Source organism: Lactuca serriola, chromosome 2, assembly GCF_051521515.1.
Source record: "Lactuca serriola cultivar US96UC23 chromosome 2, Lser_US96UC23_V15, whole genome shotgun sequence".
In the NCBI taxonomy this organism is placed as follows: domain Eukaryota; kingdom Viridiplantae; phylum Streptophyta; class Magnoliopsida; order Asterales; family Asteraceae; genus Lactuca; species Lactuca serriola.
Genome location: NC_136409.1, coordinates 152703664 through 152715629, shown reverse-complemented (window position 1 = coordinate 152715629; position 11966 = coordinate 152703664).

The following is an 11966-nucleotide window of genomic DNA, read 5'->3' as shown; positions in this document are numbered from 1 at the left end:
TAAATAAATATGTACAATATAAATATGACCGAATGATGAACCAATCTTCAAAGTTTTCTTATTTGAATAGATGAATCACTTTGATGATTTAATAATGGCGTAGAATACTAATGAGGGAACCTTTGACAACCCTTGATTTCGATGTGGTGGATGGATACTAGGTCAAAGTATTTGGTCGATATTATTCAATACTAGGTTAAAACCTGTATAGTACATAAGGTAATAAATTTAAATAACATACATAATAAAGTCACAACTTTGAATAGTATGAAATACTTAAATTATTAGTTTAATAATAAATGGTTCACTTAAATCAAATTTTCAATTAAACTTAAAATTAAATCTAGATATTATTTTATAAATAGTTAAAATATATACATTGTAGTGTTAAATGCAAAGCCTAAATTGTAACCCCAAAATAACTATAAAAAGAAAAACAGTGTTTGATGTTTTTAAATAATTAGAATGATAGAAATTCAAAACCTAAGCAAAAAAATGTTTTGAAATTTACCATGATGTAATAAATGATCAAACTTAAACAAATTAACATCATTAAGTTACTACTTTACTATATACCATACACAGTGCATAGTCTAATTACCAAATCCAAAATAGAATACATTTATGTATTGATATTAAACCAAATTACAAATATATATTAACATTTAACCAAATTACAAGTATATATTCACATTACACCAAAATACATATAATGTGCATCATTAATTCTGTGAATCAAACAATCATCATATAACTACTCTGAGCTAATGTGGAACATCTTAGCAAACTCAACCAAACATGCATCCCACAAACAAATATCACAATTAAACAACCAATTGTATTCACGTATAAAATCTTTTCCATATCTGCTCACAGAACAAAGCTTTGCATAACTTTTATTCAAGCCATGGAATTGTATACGCTTTGATCTCCTTCCCCTAACCAAGTGGCTTCGAACCTTGTAATAGGTTTGTCTCAGATTCCAACTTCTTCTTGTATTAATGCAAGCATTATGCAACATGATCAAAGCTTCTTGCTTCCTTTCACTACCTTCGGCCTTCAACAACATTCCCAGAACGAATATCGCATCCAACTATCCCTTATCGGCTGCATCTTGAAGCAACTGTTTCCTTGCTTCATCTTTTCCTAACAAAAAATACTTCGCCTGAAATACATTAAGTAATCATACAATTTTAATATAAACAAATACAAATATAGAAAACAACTTGCATGTATAATTATTAGAATGCATAAAAGAGAGTACCATTCCGTCATTGAAGAGTATGTGTAGGTTGTTCAACTTTCTGCATCTACGGATGACTTTATCCATATCAACACTAAATGGACGAAACCTTAATCAATTTGTGCCCATGGTTTGATATATTGCTTCTAATGTTGCAAAATCTCTAAAGAGTTTGCAACTATAATTTACAAATGAACAAAATTCATCTATTAAACACAAAATTAACTACATATATGAATATAATAGAAGTATTGTACATGAAACTTACACTAAATGGCACTTAAAATCATGGATTGGTGATTTGCCCCCAACCATAATTACTATTTTTTTGATCATTTGCGATGGCAAAGCAGTAATAGTTGTTCCTTGTTGTCTTGTTCGCATTCTTTCTGATGAAGAACTCGCTGTCATAATGTTGAACTTCTTAGAGTGTAATACAGATAATGTGAGAACAAGGATTCTAGGGTTTATTGATCACCGTGTCGGAAGTTTGATGTTTGGGAATGGATTGTAGTTTATCTATCGCCGAGAAACTGAAACGATGGGATGACTCTGACTCCAAGTTATGGCGCCTAAGTGTTTAGACTGTGAAATGACCTAATTGCCCTTAAACATACAAAGCTTGATATGTAAACGATAAGGGTATTTCAGTCCATACCTATCGACAATTTGGGGGTTCATATGTTCATCTGCAATTTTACTCTCGGGAAGATTTGAGACGTTTTGAATGGTTGAAGCACTGAAACGACAACATGATATCAGAACCATCATGGCGCCTAAACAATGTTCAGGGCATAAAGACCAAAGTGCCCTTGAAATCATTCCAAATATGTGATTACTAAGGGAGTTTGTGTCAAAAAAAATTACTCAAACACTATAACCTTTTATGGGTCAAAGTGGAACTTTGACAATTTAATTGAAAAAGACTAAGTTAAATAAAAAGGTTGAAGGAAGTAGGATTCGAACCTGCAACTTCAGGAAAGATGAAAGGCGCGTCATCCAGCTGAACTAAAGTAACTTATGTTTCTTAAAATTGAATAAGTTTAATATTATGTTCATTAATGTGGCATCCAATTACTCATATGTCATCCATGGGTGTTACCATCACATTATAACCAACTACCACATGGACCTATGACCCAAATATAATCTATGGGTATTACCATCACACCCATGACCCATATGTCGTCGATGGGTGTTACGATGACACTACAAGCAACTACCATATTGACTAATGACCCATATGTCATTCATGAGTATTACCATGACACTATAAGCAACTACCAATTGACCCATGACCCACATATAGCAGCCCATGACCCATATGTCATCCATGGATGTTACCATCGTTGGAATAGTGTCTAAGGCTGCAACTATATTAGGCAAGTATTTGACCCGGTTGTGCATGGTCCTTTTGGGTTGTATTCACCATAGCAACTTGACAGGATGATTTGTAATGAGAGAAGAGATATTATTAATATATTATGAGAATAATATAAGGAATAATAATATTATTATTTGATTAATATAAGTCATAAATTAATTAGGAATTAATTTGGTGACTTAAAGAGATTAATTGAATAAAGGGGCATAAACTGTCAATTGTATGATAGTTGTACTTTGGGCTATAATCCCTTATGGATAAGGGGGGACGGTTTTGGAGCTTTGGATAGACCTTGAAATCGTCCAAGGCTTATCATTAGGGTATTGGATTGCTTAGGGCCTAAGTTATCCAATTAGGGTTTAAGGGTGAAACCCTAGGAGCCTTACAAGTATAAATAGACCCAAGGGGTCAAGGAAATCAGCACTCTTGCCTTTGGAAGAACCCTGGCCAATTTCTAGCTCCTCTCTCCTCTCTCTATAATCATCCTTTTGCTAGTTGGTGTTTGTAAGCCATTAGAGGAGTGACAATTGTGACTCTAAAGCTCCAAGGACAAGAAGATTCAAGCAAGTGATTCAAGGTAATCTTCCAAATCTGATTTCTTATGTTATTATACTAGAATTGTCATTAGAAGTCTTGGATTCAATGCATGTTCAATTAGAGAAACCTAGATCCAAGCATTAGGGTTTGCATGTGCACATAGGAATGTTCATATAGCTAAAACCCATCAACCATCACACTATAACCAACTACCACATTGACCTATGACCCAAATGTCATCCATGGGTATTACCTGTTGGGTTTTATGTACTCTAACATCCCTGTGGTACACATACAAACCTAATGCTTTGGATCTAAGTTTTCTCTAATTATACATGCAAAATTCATTTTCCAAAGCATGAAGCCTAACTAGCATGCAAAAGTGATATTTGAATCACAAAAACTAGTTAGAAGATTACCTTGTGTAGTAGCTTGTAGAACTTGGCCTTGAAAGAGCTTAGCACCTCAAGTGTGATGCCTCAAACAAGTCACAAACACCAATAAACAATTAGATGAATATGAGAGAGGTTTATGAGACTCTAAAATTGGCTAACTCTTTTTAGAATACAAGGGTGTCCGATTTTAGGGCTAAGGGTATACATTTATAGTGTAGAATTCCAAGAGTCATGTGTTTAACCCTAATTCTTACACTTAAGCTTATGATCCAACAATTGATTTGCACTAACACTACATGGACTAACTCATAAGCTTAGCCCATCACAAATCAATCATGGATCATTAGCCCAAACTGTAGCACCTGGTTCCTGGTAAGTATTTTATTTAACTATTTTGCATTTTTGGCCTGGGACTCGGCGGGTTGAAGGCCCAACTCGTCGAGTCGAAGCGGATTTGATTCGGGATTTAAAGGACGGACTCGTCAAGTCAGCTTCCAGACTCGACGAGTAGACTCTGACCGGAAAAAACCCTAATCTAAGGGTTTGCACCCTATTTAAGCATCTCATCCAGCCACCCTTCGTCCCTATTGCTTCCAGAACCCACCCCCCACCTCCCAATAGCAAACCCTAACCATTGTGTAAAGAGCTAAGGCATTTGTGGTGCTTTTTGGTGATTTTGATCACAAGGAAGAAGGAAGGGTCTAGAGGGATCAAGAGAAGACCAAGGGAGTTCATGTTTGTGCATCATTTGCAGTTCCCAGAAGGTATAAAGTCGATACCTTGCTTGTTCATTTGCTAGATCCCTTTTGGGGGGAGATTTAGGGCTTTTATAAGCCATTCTTGGTAACCAACCATGATTGCAAGCATGGTTGGGGGTTGAGGCTTCAGATCTAGGTCCATGAAGGAGTTACAAGGCAGAAAAGGGCTGATTTTGCACCCATGGAAGCCCCCATGCAACTTAAGAGTCTCTTTTAGAGCCTTTTAAGCTCAAAGTCCCATGCATGCACGTAAAGTTCGTAACTTTACGTGCTAGATCGAGTTTAGGGACCTAGATCTATCATTTGGACAAGAGTTGTACACCAGAAATCGAAGAAATAGACATAGACAGTATCGACTCGGCGAGTCGTTCTTGGGACTCGGCGAGTCCGAGGTTAGGCTCCCCTTTTCTGTTATTATTCAAAGAGACCCATTTGAGTGTCGAAAAGGTTTTAGAGGGTCCAGGGGAGTGACCCAAACATATTGGGATAAGCCATAGTCCTAGAGTTCATAGGACTCGGCGAGTGCATGAGCCGACATAGCGATTCCAATGCAATCTCCCAACTTTTGAAGATGAACTCGATGAGTTATTCATACAACTCGGCGAGTCGAGGACATGACTTGTTCATAGGATGGAGATGAACTCGACGGGTTGTTCATAAAACTCAGCGAGTCGGATGAAGGTTCAGTCGGGGGTGTTTTAGAAGGAGAACTTGTCGAGTTGTTGCCAAACTCGACGAGTAGAGGCGTGAAGAAGGACAAATGAAAGGATAGGGACTTGACGAGTAGGCGGCCCAGCTCGGCGAGTCGGGTCAACTGGAAGTTGACTTTGACTTTGACTTGGACTTGGTCAGGGGTAAAATAGTCATTTTACCCTAAGAATAGATATCTAATTCTGACTGAGTATTTTGTGGGGATTATAGCCGGAGGATTTTCGGAGCAGCAGCAGATAGAGATTTCCCGCACAAATTATCAGCAGCTACTCGTACGAGATGAGTTACCTTCCAATATCGGTGGGTCTACGAACACAATGCCGGCCCACCAGTATGATTTGTATGTTAGATGATTGTCTTTGTGATATCATCTAGTTTTGCTACTACCTAATATGTTATATGCTAGCATGATATGTTATATGTGATAGTAGTAGAGTTCGGTTGTTAGGACCGAAGGGTAGGTCAGGCACCCCAGATATGTCTGACAGTATGTGATGATATGTTTATATGCTGGCATGATATGTTATATATGATAGTGGTAGTAGGAGGGGAATAGTCCCCAAGTTCTGTTGTTAGGACCGAAGGGTAGTTCGGACACCCCAGATATGTCTGATAGTGTGTTTATGTTACGATATATGTGATAGTACCAGTAGGGATGGAATAGTCCCCGAGGGGTTGTTAGGACTGACGGGTAGGTCAGCACCCCATAATGGTTTGACATGGTAGGTCAGCACCCCAAAATGGCTTGGCACGGGTAGGTCGGCACCCCAGAGTGGTCGTACCGGGTAGGTCGGGCACCCCAGAATTGCCCGACAGTATGTATGCTATATGATTGTATGGTATGCGGTATGATGGGGGAACTCACTAAGCTTCATGCTTATAGTTTACAGTTTTGGTTTTAGGTACCTCTTCAGCGAAAGGGAATGAGCTAGCGTGGTAGCAACACATCATACACACACGCATTGATTTTCCGCACTTGAGATATTTTGGGATTGTACTCTGACATGTTGCTATTTTATGATTGGGGTTTTCAGACACGATATATTGATTTAAGAAATGATATATTTTTACATAGTTTTCTTATGAATGTTTTTATAATTACTTAATTAAAATGAAATTTTGGACTCGAAATTTGGGATGTTACGCAAACCATATGTATCACTAATTTACATAATCAGTCCCCGTTAATTTAATTATTCTCTTTTGATCACTAAATTAATTCCAAATTAATTCTTGATCAATACTAATTAAATAATATGATTTCTCAATTAATATATTATTCTTATAATATATTAATAAATAACAATTAACCTCTTTCTCAAATATCCATCTATCAAATTGTTCTGGTGAAGGCAACTCGCAATGGACCATGCTACTATAGGATCAAGTACATACCAATTATAGTTATGGGCTTAGACACCTAATCCAACAGTGTCCCACTTGGATAAGTCTAATACCTATAACTGCCAATGTAAATTCAAAATCCGATTAGCAATCGTAGCTCTCAAAAAGCCATTGTCGAAATCTGATGCATCCGTTAGATAAGGGATCATATAATCCTCTGTTCTTCAAGATATCATGCGGACAAATACATGGAACATAGTCATACTCATTTTCCTGCAGTTTGTTTCCCGATTTCTGATTTGTTTGACATAGAACTTAATTGGACACATCAATTTAGCTCTGACCGGGCCCGACACATAAGTCAAAACAAAATCACCGAGGGGCCCAAGATATCGCTTTTAATCCTTTTAGGATAAAAGGAATAGATAAACTTCGACTTATATGCTTGTACTAGCTACTCGTTAAATCATACACAATAATACATTTTATAAAATCAAGTTACTGATGTGGTTTGGTACTATCAATGCACAACCAACTCATAATCAACAACTCATATATCTTGGTTTGAAGACTATACAATATTATCATCTCACAATCACTCGTGATAAATTCCATGAAGTGAGTCATGTGAGTGTGGGTTTAGTCCAATACTCAAATATTATTTCAAAAGCACTCATGAATGTTTATAGCAAAGTTTTGCAATGTCTAACACCTTAGACAGTCTTACAAAGACCCGTTCATGATAGTCTACTTTCATAACATCATTCCCAATTATGATCGACTGTGGATAGTTTGAATAATCTTATTATTGTAGAACTCAAAACATGCAAAAATGTAACAATAGTAAATATTTGACACAAGATAGTATCTTTACTTATAAATAAAACTTCTTTTATTCACTCATCAAATATCAATTATATTTTAGCTATTACACATTTCTAAATGTCTATCTGATCATTAAAAATAATATCGTCCTTTAGCCCGATACTCCTAGCATGCTGCAAGTGCTTCACCCTACTCAGTCCTTTTGTAAGGAGATCTTTTGGGTTCTCCTCTAACGATAACCCCTTCATTACGAGGAGTCCTTCTTCTACTCAACGTATTATGAAGTGATATTTTATGTCGATGTGCCTGGACTTGCCATGATCCCTTGGTTCCTTGGCTAAGGCGACCACACCCTCGTTGTCACAGAAAATCTCCATAGGCTCCTCTGTAGCTTGTACAACTCCAAGGTCTCCAATGAAGTTCTTTAGCCATATTGCCTCCTTAGACGCTTCGCTTGTCGCTATGTATTCTGATTCGCACGTTGAATCAACTACAGTCTCCTGTTTGGAACTTTTCCAAGTTACTACTCCTCCATTTAAGGTAAATACCCAGCCTGACTGAAAGTGGAAATTATCTCTGTGGGTCTGAAAGCTGGCCTCACAATACCCTGTCACTCTCAAGTCTTCACTCCCACCGAGGGTAAGGACCCAGTCCTTAGTCCTCCGTAGGTACTTAAGAATGTTCTTTACTACAGTCTAATGAGCTTTATCAGGGTTCCCTTGATATCTACTAAGCATGCTCAAAGCAAAGGCTACATCAGGGCGAGTACATGTCGTAGCATACGTGATCGAGCCAACTACAGAAGCATATGGTATTCAACTTATTTCTGCTATCTCAACATTGGTACTCAGACTCCGAGTCTTACTCAGTTTGGTATTGCTCTAGATAGGTAATTCTCCTTTCTTGGAGTTCTCTATGCTGAAACGTTTCAACACTTTGTCCAAGTATGTACTTTGACTAAGTCATATTAGTCTTTTACTCCTATTTCTCAATATCCTTATCCCTAGAATGTAAGCAGCTTCCCCAAGGTCCTTCATAGCGAAACACTTTCCAACCCAAGACTTAACCTCCTGCAAGGTTGGAATGATGTTTCCTATGAGTAGTATGTCATCCACATACAATACCAGAAAGCTAACTATACTCCCACTGGCGTTGACATATACACAGGACTCATCCTCATTTCTCGAAAAGCCAAACTCTTTGACTTTCTCATCGAAGCAAAAATTCCATCTGCGAGATGCATGTTTTAATCCATAAATGGACTTCTCAATCTTACACACTCTATTATGGTACTTTGCATTGACAAAACCCTCTAGCTGACACATGTAAACATCTTTAGCCAACTTCCCATTAAGGAAAGCAGTTTTGACATCCATTTTCCATATTTCATCATGATGAAATGCAACTATGACTAGCATCACCCTAATAGATTTAATCTTTCCTATTGGTGAGAAGGACTCGTCATAGTCAACTCCAGGAGTTTGAGTAAAGCCCTTCGCAACCAATCACGCCTTATAAGTGTGTACTTTCTCATCCATGTTGGTCTTCTTCTTGAAGATCCATTTGCACCCGACCGTCTTACAACCTGGTACATTGTCAACCAAGTCCCAAACTTGATTGCCATACATGGACTGAATCTTGCTATCCATCACCTCTTTCCATTTTGTAGACTCAGAGTCTACCATGGCTTCCTTGTAGTTGTTAGGTTCATCCAAATTTATCAATTTACTATCACCGATAAACGTATCACCTTCAGCTATTATATGAAAACCATATAACACAGGTGGAACACTAACTCTACTGGAACGTCTCATAGGTATGGACTCGTCAATCGATTCAACAGGAGTTTCCTCCTCGGGTTGAGTGCTAGTGTTTGAGGTTCTTTCATCACTTAACTCTTAAAGCTCTTTAAGGTCAATTTGCCTCCCACTGTCCTCTTGCATATGAGTTCTCTTTCGTGAAAAAGCCCTCTCCTCGAAACGAAGACAACATTTTCACTCAATCTATAGAATAGATATCCAAAGGATTTTTGTGGGTAGCCGATGAAAATACATCGCTCACTACGAGGTTTGATCTTGTTGTGATTCTCTCGTCTTATGAAAGGCTCGCAATCCCAAACCTTGATATGTGCTGATGAGGGAACCTTCCCTGTCCACATTTCGTGAGGTGTTTTGGCAAGCTTCTTAGTTGGTACTAGATTAAGGATGGGGGAGGCAATCTCTAAGGCATACCCCCATAATGAGATAGCAAAAATGTTGGACTCATCATGGAACGAATCATGTCCAACAAGGTTCGATTGTGCCTCTCAGCCATACCATTAAGTTGTGGTGTCCTAGGTGGCGTCAATTGTGAAACAATTCTACATTCCTTAAGATAGTCGTGGAACTCGATACTAAGATATTCACCACCTTGATAGGATCAGAGAATCTTTATCTTCCTACCCAATTGATTCTCCACTTCTTGTTTAAACTCTTTGAATTTATATAAGGGTTTCTGATTTATGATTGATTAAGTAGATATACCCATATCTGTTATAATCATCAGTAAAAGTCACATAGAAGCGGTTAGTATCCCTTATGGCGGATCTGAAAGGTCCACACACATCAGTGTGTATGAGATCCAACAAACCCTCACCCCTTGTACAAGAACCAGTGAAGGGTGACTTAGTCGTCTTTCCAATCAAACAAGATTCACATGTGTCATCTTTAAGTCAAATGACTCCAACACTCCATGCTTTTGGAGTTGGGCCATGCGCTTCTTGTTGATATGTCCAAGACAACAATTCCATAAGCATGCTTTATCCAAACCATTAGAAGAATCAATATGCAACACATTATTTCCTAAGTTATCTACAACCATCACAGTTTCATATATACCATTACAATGCAATGCTTCAAAATAAAATTTATCATTGTAATAAGCATTAATACCACCAATCTCATTATTAAATGAAAAAGTAAAACCTTGTTCATACAAACAATGAAAAGAAATAATATTTCTCGCCATATCAGACAAGTAGCAACAATTATTCAATTCTAAATTTAACCCACTACTAAGAAATAAAGAATAAACTCCAATCTTGGTGACATGCGACACTTTCATATTCCCCATGATCAAGTTCATCTTCCCGTGCTCCACATCCCTACTTCTTTTTAGACCCTGCATACTAGAACAAATTTGAAAACCACATCTTGTATCAACAACCCAAGAATTAGCATGTGATGAGTTATTAGACAGAATAATGTAAATACCTGCGAAGGTGGGCTTGATCTTCCCATCCTTTATGTCCTGCAAGTATTTGGGGCAACTTCGTTTCTAGCTCCCTTTTTCATGACAATGGAAGCATTCTGCTTCCTCTGGATTGGAAGAGGGTTTAGCAGAACCAACTTTGGTCCCACTAGAAGAGGATCCATCATGGGACTTTCCCTTGTGGCTCTTAGAAGTATCTTTCCTCTTCTTTCCCTTCCCATGTCCAATTTCCAGGATAGGGGCAGCAGCAGTAGGTGTAGGTACAACAGATTTGCCTTTCAAACTGCTTCCAGCAGTTCTCAAAAGACCTTGAAGCTTTCTTAGAGTGACCCCTCCTTGTTCATATGATAAGTCCTATGAAACTAATCATAAAAAGAACGCAAAGAGTGTAGGATAATGCCAATGGCCAATTCTTCATCGAAGTTGACATTCAACTGCAGCAAGCGGTCCACAAACGTTTGCATCTTTTGCAAGTGGGCCGTGATACACTCTCCATCCTTAATTTTGGTTGTGATCATGGAGGCAATGATTACATACCATTCCTAACGAGCATTTTGATGGTACATTTCCATCAAATCTAGGTGCATTTCATAAGGCCAAAAGTCCTCATAGGAATTCTGAAGCTCATTGGTCATGGTAGAAATCATGATACATGACACTTTTTTCGTGTCTCTCTCTTGAGTCTTATACCCAACAATTTGTTCAGGAGTAGCAGTGTTTTCATCAATCTCCTTTAGCTCTTTATCGAGAACATATTATTTTTCCTCGTAGATAATGGCCATGCGGGTGTTTTGAATCCAATCATTGAAATTCGATCCATCAAAGATGACCCTCCCACATAAGTTCATGAGGGAAAAAGAGCCAAAAGCAGTTGAGTTTGAAGTAGTGTTTGAATTAGACATTTGAAAAGAAAGACAGGGTTTAGATTAAATAAAGATCCTTAATATAACACCCAAAATATTAAGGCTAGGATCCAACACAATATTCTACAATTCATAAGAGGGATGTCGTAATCCAATTGCAAAATATTTGAAGGTAGGTAAAGGACGATTTAGCAATTTCCGCCATGAAAAACGAAAATGAAGATTAAGTTTTAAATGAATTAAAGTTCCTAGATTCTTTGAGATTCATTGAACTTTTCAATAGCATGTTTAAATCTCGATTATACCCTTCAAGTTTGTGATTGGGATACCGAGGGTCACAAACAAGGTGAGAATAACCATGCAAATGTGCTTAGTACTCTTAATGTTACTTATCACCTAATCAATGTGCCAGTTAACCACACACGCTCCATTGATCCATGATTAACATCAAGTTACCCTTTGCCACCCTTGCTAGTCCCAAATTAGTGTGTCGGTTAACCACACTCACTCCACTAACGACTTAACAAGGTGCAAAGTGCAATTTCATGGAATAGCACCATTTTCACATTTTTCCTAAAGTAACTAAGATTGTGAATTTATAAAAGTTTAGTTACTTTATAATATAATTATACTTATTAACGAAGATTAATGTCATAT